Source organism: Pinus tabuliformis, chromosome 5_1 (assembly GCF_031772625.1).
Source record: "Pinus tabuliformis cultivar Carrire ecotype Pingquan chromosome 5_1, CPIR1, whole genome shotgun sequence".
Taxonomy (NCBI): domain Eukaryota; kingdom Viridiplantae; phylum Streptophyta; class Pinopsida; order Pinales; family Pinaceae; genus Pinus; species Pinus tabuliformis.
This window is the reverse complement of record NC_142305.1, coordinates 431,428,514-431,435,605: the sequence shown is the minus strand read 5'-3', so window position 1 is coordinate 431,435,605 and position 7,092 is coordinate 431,428,514.

Genomic DNA, 7,092 nt, shown 5'->3' with positions numbered 1-7,092 from the left:
CTCTAGAAATTGTGCAATTGAGTCTGACAACCTCTTGGCCTCCTGAATTGCGTAATTCTTCCAGTCATGCTTCATCCAAACAATTGTGCAATTATTCCTAGCAGGGCTACTCAGCTCAGGAATTATGTAATCCTATAGCAAAGGCAACCTATCTATCAGAGCCCCCTAGGAAAGGTAGATTGTCTATTAGACGGGAATGCATCAATCTTTGATAGACAGACTTCCTTTGCTATAAGGGGCCTCAAACTGTCTCACTACTATCGCATGCATGAAACTATTATGCACGAACAGTTGCCGATTTGGTGACCCACTTCACCCACATGCATGTTGTTCCATTTTCTGAATCTTCCATTAACTGCTTGCATGCATGGTCATTTAATTCTTCTTACATTCAATATCGATATGCATTCACTTTCACATTTGCATTTAGTTGCCTGTCGGCGGGTCTGGGCAGCCTTGGCCCGGACTCTGCCTCACCAACACAGTATTGTGTAATCCTCAGAGGGAAGCCTCTACCTTCTCCTCCAGAAATGTGCATTTCTTCCCAGTAGTTTTTCCCCAGTCTTGCTTTGCATAATTCTAAGGGACAGTGGCTGCTGGACCAGAAAATTGCTCAATGCAATCGTTGAGCCTGCAGCCATTGCCAGCTGAAATTGCGCATTGTGCAATTTTAGCAGTCAGCCTGAATTATGCATTTCACAATTCCAGCAACCAGTCATGCCTTCCAGATAGCCTAGAATGATTTTTGTGTAGTTCTTCCAGCCAGTCACTCAGCCCCCCAGAAGAAATTGTGCAATCTTTTCCTATCAATCCCCATGTATGTGTTATGTCATTCCTCCAATTCGTTTTGATTTTCGTTGACAAATTTCCTGCCAAGCATTTCACTTTGTCTCCAGATCTCACAGGTGTTCGTCCACCTCTTGAAAATTCGGGATCAATGGCCTCCAAGAGAGCAGGATCAAAGGACACTAATGGAAGTGCAACTGGAGTAGTAGTTGAGCGAGTGTCTGCAAGTCTACTAGTCTATGAAGATACCAAGCTGATTCCAGACAAGGAAATCAAGCTGAAATGGAAAGAAATCAATGATGCATTTATAGGCACAATTGGGGAATACCTTAAATACCTCCAGGTATACATGAATATTCACAAGTTTGGCTTGTACCGGATTTCATGCAGATACCCCGTGTTCCCATGCACGGACATGATACACTGGATCATCTCGCACACTGAACCCGAGACGATGACCTTGAGAAATGTTAGCGGGATGAATATTGCAACCTTCAGGGCAGAGGATTATGATGAGATGTATCAGATGTCGAAGCCCGTGACTATCATGGGGACTCCCTTCAGCTTACCCAGCAACATTGCCAACTCCAAAGACATTATGAAGAACTGGGTAAAGGAGCCAGTTAGATTTAGGATGACACCTAACTAGATCTACAAGATGAAGATATTGCAGGTGTATCAATACATGGTCATTTTCGCATGTTGACTGTATGGCCAAGAAAGCACAGAAACCTTCCCACAGAGTTGGGTGATCGCACTAGACCAACTAGCCCAAGAGGGAAAACCTTGCAACTAGTCTGGTATGTTGGCTCATCAGCTAAAGGAACAGGTAACAAGGGCTCAACAACTGCCCAAAGGTATGCAAGTAGAAATCTACATGTCCGCCTACATCTTGGATGTAGTCTGTGCCCGAAAAGAGTTCTTGGGCTTGAAGTGTGCATGGTCACCGGTGGAGACTGCTGTGAACACTTATTGTAAGTTGTTGTCCAAATGAAGCTTCAGAGGAGTTATCGCATGGCTGTCCGATCATTTTGTCACCCCAGTTTACAAGATGATATTCGAACAGGATCCACCCTGCATATCGATGGTAGCAATGGAGGCATTGATAGACATATCTGATTGGTATGCCTCAGCATTCGGAACCTTCATACAAATGTACGGTGCGGAGAAGCCTCTACATGTTCTACCAAAGTTTGCCTTGGATGTGCTCCTCATGCAGGAAGTAGCATATCACATCTCGGCAGGATTGACAGCTAGGCTACACCGAAAGAAGAAGGCAGCTTGGCCTAATCTTCCACTATGCATTGGGTTATATGAGATCCGAAGTTTCAATCATAACGATGTCGAAGTAGAGAAGATGAAGAAGTATCCATTCGACCTCCGAAGTTACAATCTGTATGACCCACATTGTCTTGTGAAAGATCACTGCACAAGAGTACAGCTCAACTGGATCCACAGGGAATTTCATTAGGCAGAGGAGGACCGATGGAGATATTTCTACAATTTCTCTAGACCCAATGAATAGGTCAGCTTCACCGTGGGGTGGCTAGGGAAGCAACACGAAGTAGCATCCCGAAGAGCACTAGAATCAGCAACAACAGTAGAGGTGAACATACCAATGCACGAAAAGGGTAAGAGAAATATTGTTGATTGCATGGAGGAAGAGAAAAGTTTCAAGTTCCGAGCAGATCCACTTGTGGAAAAAATGGATATGGCTATAGTGGTTAAGAGGAAACAGCATGATAAGAGAATTGCACAGAGGCAAAGGGAGAAATGAAGGATGAAAGAGATGGAGAAGGAGTTGCATGAGTTGAAGGAGCAACTCTGGAAGGAACAAGAGCTACGTAAACAGGAGAGGAAAGCACAACAACAACAGGTACAACAGGGGGCGCAACATGTGCAGACGGATGAAACAATGCCCGTACAAGTAGTGGACTCATTAGAACAGCTAACATCAAGCAGATAGGGTGAACTATCACAGGAGAAAGACTTCGCTCGTGAGATAGAGCAAGCACTTCAACAGTTGGATATAAATATGGAGTAACAGGAGTTGGAACAAGACATCGACCTCATGCCTTATCACCAAGAGGTCGGCTTACCTGCTTCACCGCATCCAAAAGATGAGCAAGTGTCAAGCAACCAAGGAGGCACTGAGATCCTTGGAGATCAGTCGGAAGGATAGATGCACAACATCTCATTCGACGAGTTTCAACATAGGGTCATGAAGTCTCACAGATTGTTGACTCTGGATGATCATACATCTCCTGTGCAAGTTGAGGAGAAAGTGATCATCTCTGATGTGCACAAACATCCAGCAGCCTTAGCTAATGCCACTAAAGCATATGCCGAAGCCACTAGCTCAAGTGTTCGCTTTCTGATAGTTGAGAATGAACGAATGGCTAAGGAGCTAGATATGACCAAGCAAGGAGGAGAGTCGGTGACAACATCCACCAAAGCTGAACTGAAGAAGGAAATACTAGATGAAGTATTGTCCCTTGACACAGTTATGCGAGTGTTGTATTCCAAGTTTGGTACCGTGCACAAGGAAGTCATCCATCTCAACTGATGGCATTGGTAAACGTGCATGTTGTTGTTGATTACATGCAAACATGGATGATGAGATACAAGGGAGTCCCACTTCACTTTCCTAATATGATGAAACCCAGAGCAGTCAAGCTAAAGGAATGTATCCGGAGTCAGATCTGGAACTATGAAGAGCTCCAGTAGCTCATCACTACTATACAAGATTTCCATCCATGTGTATTCAAGAGTATGGATGTTGTGGTGCGCACAAATATGATCCCATCTATTGGGACTCTCACCCAGGCGAAGACAAAAGAACAGGTTCATCTAGAGCTTGACTCTAACTTTGACGAGTTGATATGCATTGCCACCAGCCCAGACTTGCCCATTAGTGCAAACATCATGCACAAGTATGTTTCTGGCCCAACCGTATTAAAGGAAATGATGTGCATGACTTTAGATGAGTTGGATAGAGGAGCTCAAGCAGTGTGCCCAGATTTTATGGAGGTAAGAGTCAGGTTCCAGAAATATGTCACCTTGTAGCACAAGGACACAATCACGAACTACCGATATCAGCATCAGTTTGCTACTATCAATCACAATGAAGATGTCAAAGATTTGGTATAATTCCAACATTTGTGCGAGTCATAGTGATGTCTAGCAAGGCTTTCTCAATCCATTTTGTCTCACATGGGTACATGTGCATAGTAATGTAACATCTTGTCAAGTGTAAGTTCAAGTGTCGATAGTAGACGTAACAGTCATAGAGTAGATGAAGAGTCTTGAGGGTAGATGAACTGTCACAAAGGGGAATGTCAAGGGTCACCCCACCCTGTGCTATAAATAGCCCCTCATAACTCATTGTAAAGGCTTTTGGTCAGCCAAGCTTGCGATAAGACTATCTCAAAGAGAGCTTGGATAGTATTGTAATGGGCCTTGGCTTGTCCACTGCACAGAGCTAGTACATCGCTTTGGACGAGCAAGCAATTGTGGATGTAACATTCTGCTACCAGAACTAGTGGTTGGACATGGATGTATTGTATGAATGGAACTTACTCTTCTTAATATAACAAGAGCCAACACATTTCATGCATATGTTATATTATATGCTATGCTATCTGGTTTACTCTAAATGATATATGTATCTATTTTCTTATGCATGCATGTATAGAATTTTGTGTATGTATGTATGAACCTTTCCAAAATGTGTTGTTGGTTTAACCATCAGCTAACGTTCCTTCTGTGTTGTGATGCATCTTTGCTCATGTGTTGCCTTCTTAACTCCATGCTATCACAGGTTTCCAAGGGGCGCACTAATCTCAACCCCTGTTTGTTAGAACCTCTCATGCACCTTCCTTGGCTCACTTCATATGTCACACCCTTGCTACCAATATAGTTATCTTGCTTTCCTCTGTTAGAAATCATGGTCAAGGCATTACCTTACGACCCACTTCTGGGACTCCTACACCAAATGGTATGAGTTCTAATTGGGACTTCTTACCGGGGAGATCCCCTACAATGTTGGCAGGTCCAACACCTTCAATAGGTCCCCTGCGTCAAATTTTGTAAATTTTTATCAAAAATTGTAAAGTCTTTGCATTGTGAAGAGAAAAGCACGAGTAGCTCAGGTCGATAGGAGTCAAAGGGGATTTTAGAAATTCAAAACCCCTTAGTTTATTAAGAGTCAAGTTGTTTTGTGACCCGCCCATGGTTCACGGATCATGGTATTGTAATTAGATGCATTTTGTAACTAACTATTGGACCTAGGTTCAGAGTTAGCTGCGCTAACCAACAAAACCCTACACTATCAGCCCTTTCTATAACAACCCGTGTAGCGCAAGATGCAGTCTCACCCAAGCCAATATTAGGGGATGCCTAAACTAGGTTTCTGCTTTCGTAGGAATATGTGATGTGTTTCTGTCAAACTTAAGGCTTTATCTTGACCTTCATGAACCCTAACCCTTAAGACCTGGAAATTATAGTATTTAACAATTAGCAGATTTATGCCCTTCACCAATTACGCTAAACATGCATAACATCATATAAATAAACAGATCTACATTTTTTGAATCTAACAAGTATTTTCCCTAATTAATTGCATTAAATAGATCATAACTATAGTAAATTTAGAGATAAATAGCAATATGCACATACACATATAGTTCTTCAAAACAATCCTTTATTTATGCTACAGATCTTCAAGTACATCCTTTTCAACCCTACGCAAACAATTGCAGGCGCTTGCACACTCAGCTACGGACTTACCAAGGTCTCCACACACATAGATGCAAGAGCCTCCCCCTTTGCCCAAGTACAGAATAGACAAAAACATACTCAAATCATGCCCTTCTATTCTTCGTTATCTCCCTATGACCCTTCTATGACTCCCTTTTATATCCTTATTCATTACAATACCATGGTCCGCGAACCATGGGAAGGTCACAAAACAACTTGAGTCTTAAAAGTTAAAAAACTAAGGGGATTTGACTTTCTAAAATCTCGTTTGACTCCTATTGACCTATGCTACTCACGCTCTGCTCGTCAAAATGCAAAGACTTTACAATTTTTTACAAAACTTTACAAAATTGACCGAGGCGACCCCGTCCCAACGAGAAAAGGGTCAAATGGATGGAGGGCATGATAGAAGTATATTATCAATGGTTGATACAGAAAGTAGAGGATAGGTGGATCCCTTGAATAATAGAAGGCATGACACAAAGGTTTACCAGGCAACATAGACTCATGAACACCAAAGAGTGTTAGGATACAGGGATGTAGGAACATTGAAATATATAAAGTCTAAGATCATAGGATGGTAAGGTTCATCTCAAAGGCTAACAAAAATCTTTGCTGAGGGAGTGCCATGTTCAAGGGATAGACTTCTGCCAAAAAAATACTTCTGAATACATATATTGAGTCATTTTGTTGTCCAATTTTCCCCATCTGATTAATTTTAATGATTCCAAATGGGTAAATGTGGTGGCGTTTTCATATATAGAGAGTCTAAAAAGATATTAAAGAGAAAATACAAGGGGGTCCCTTCATCATGGTTGATAACTGGGTGTGATAAAGGTTTAATAGTATACATGACATAGTTCCTTTTCTGTATGTTAGTCTACTGAGTTCGGATAAAGTGATAAACCTATGCTCAATAGACCTTTGCCTCATTCTTTTACGAGTAAGACAGAAGAGAGTAAAGTCGATATTATTCGTCAAATTTTAATGAGCCACACGAAGAAAAACTCAATAGATCTTCATAAAATTTTAACGAGTTAGATGAATCAAACTTGATATGTCTTTTTCAGTTTAAAGAGCGAGGAAAAAGAGATAAAAGAGTTGCTCAGATCTTCTACGTATATTTTTTACGAGTCTGAAGAAGATAACATGGGGATTTTTTCATTTCAAGAGTGAGAAAAGGTCGCAAAAAATAAAGTGCTTGTATCATCTTCATAGGAGTTTTATGAGCCTGGAGACAGTAACTTGGGGATTTTTTGTTTAAAGAGCGAGAAAAGTTCCCAAAAAACAAAGTACTCATCTAGAATCAAACATGGTCAGTTCTGCATATCAACACTAAAATTTCATCAGAGCATAAGTAAAATTTGAGAATATATCAAAATGGGGCATGTTCAAAATGTAGGAAGGAGAAACTTCAATTTCGATGAAAAGCTAGAGGGATCCATACCTCCAGAATGGCTATAAGAAGTGTTAGAGGCCTTCATTTTCACTATTTCGAGTTCTGTGAGTGTTTTGGAGAGAAAAAGGAGTAGATATTTCCCGAGCGAT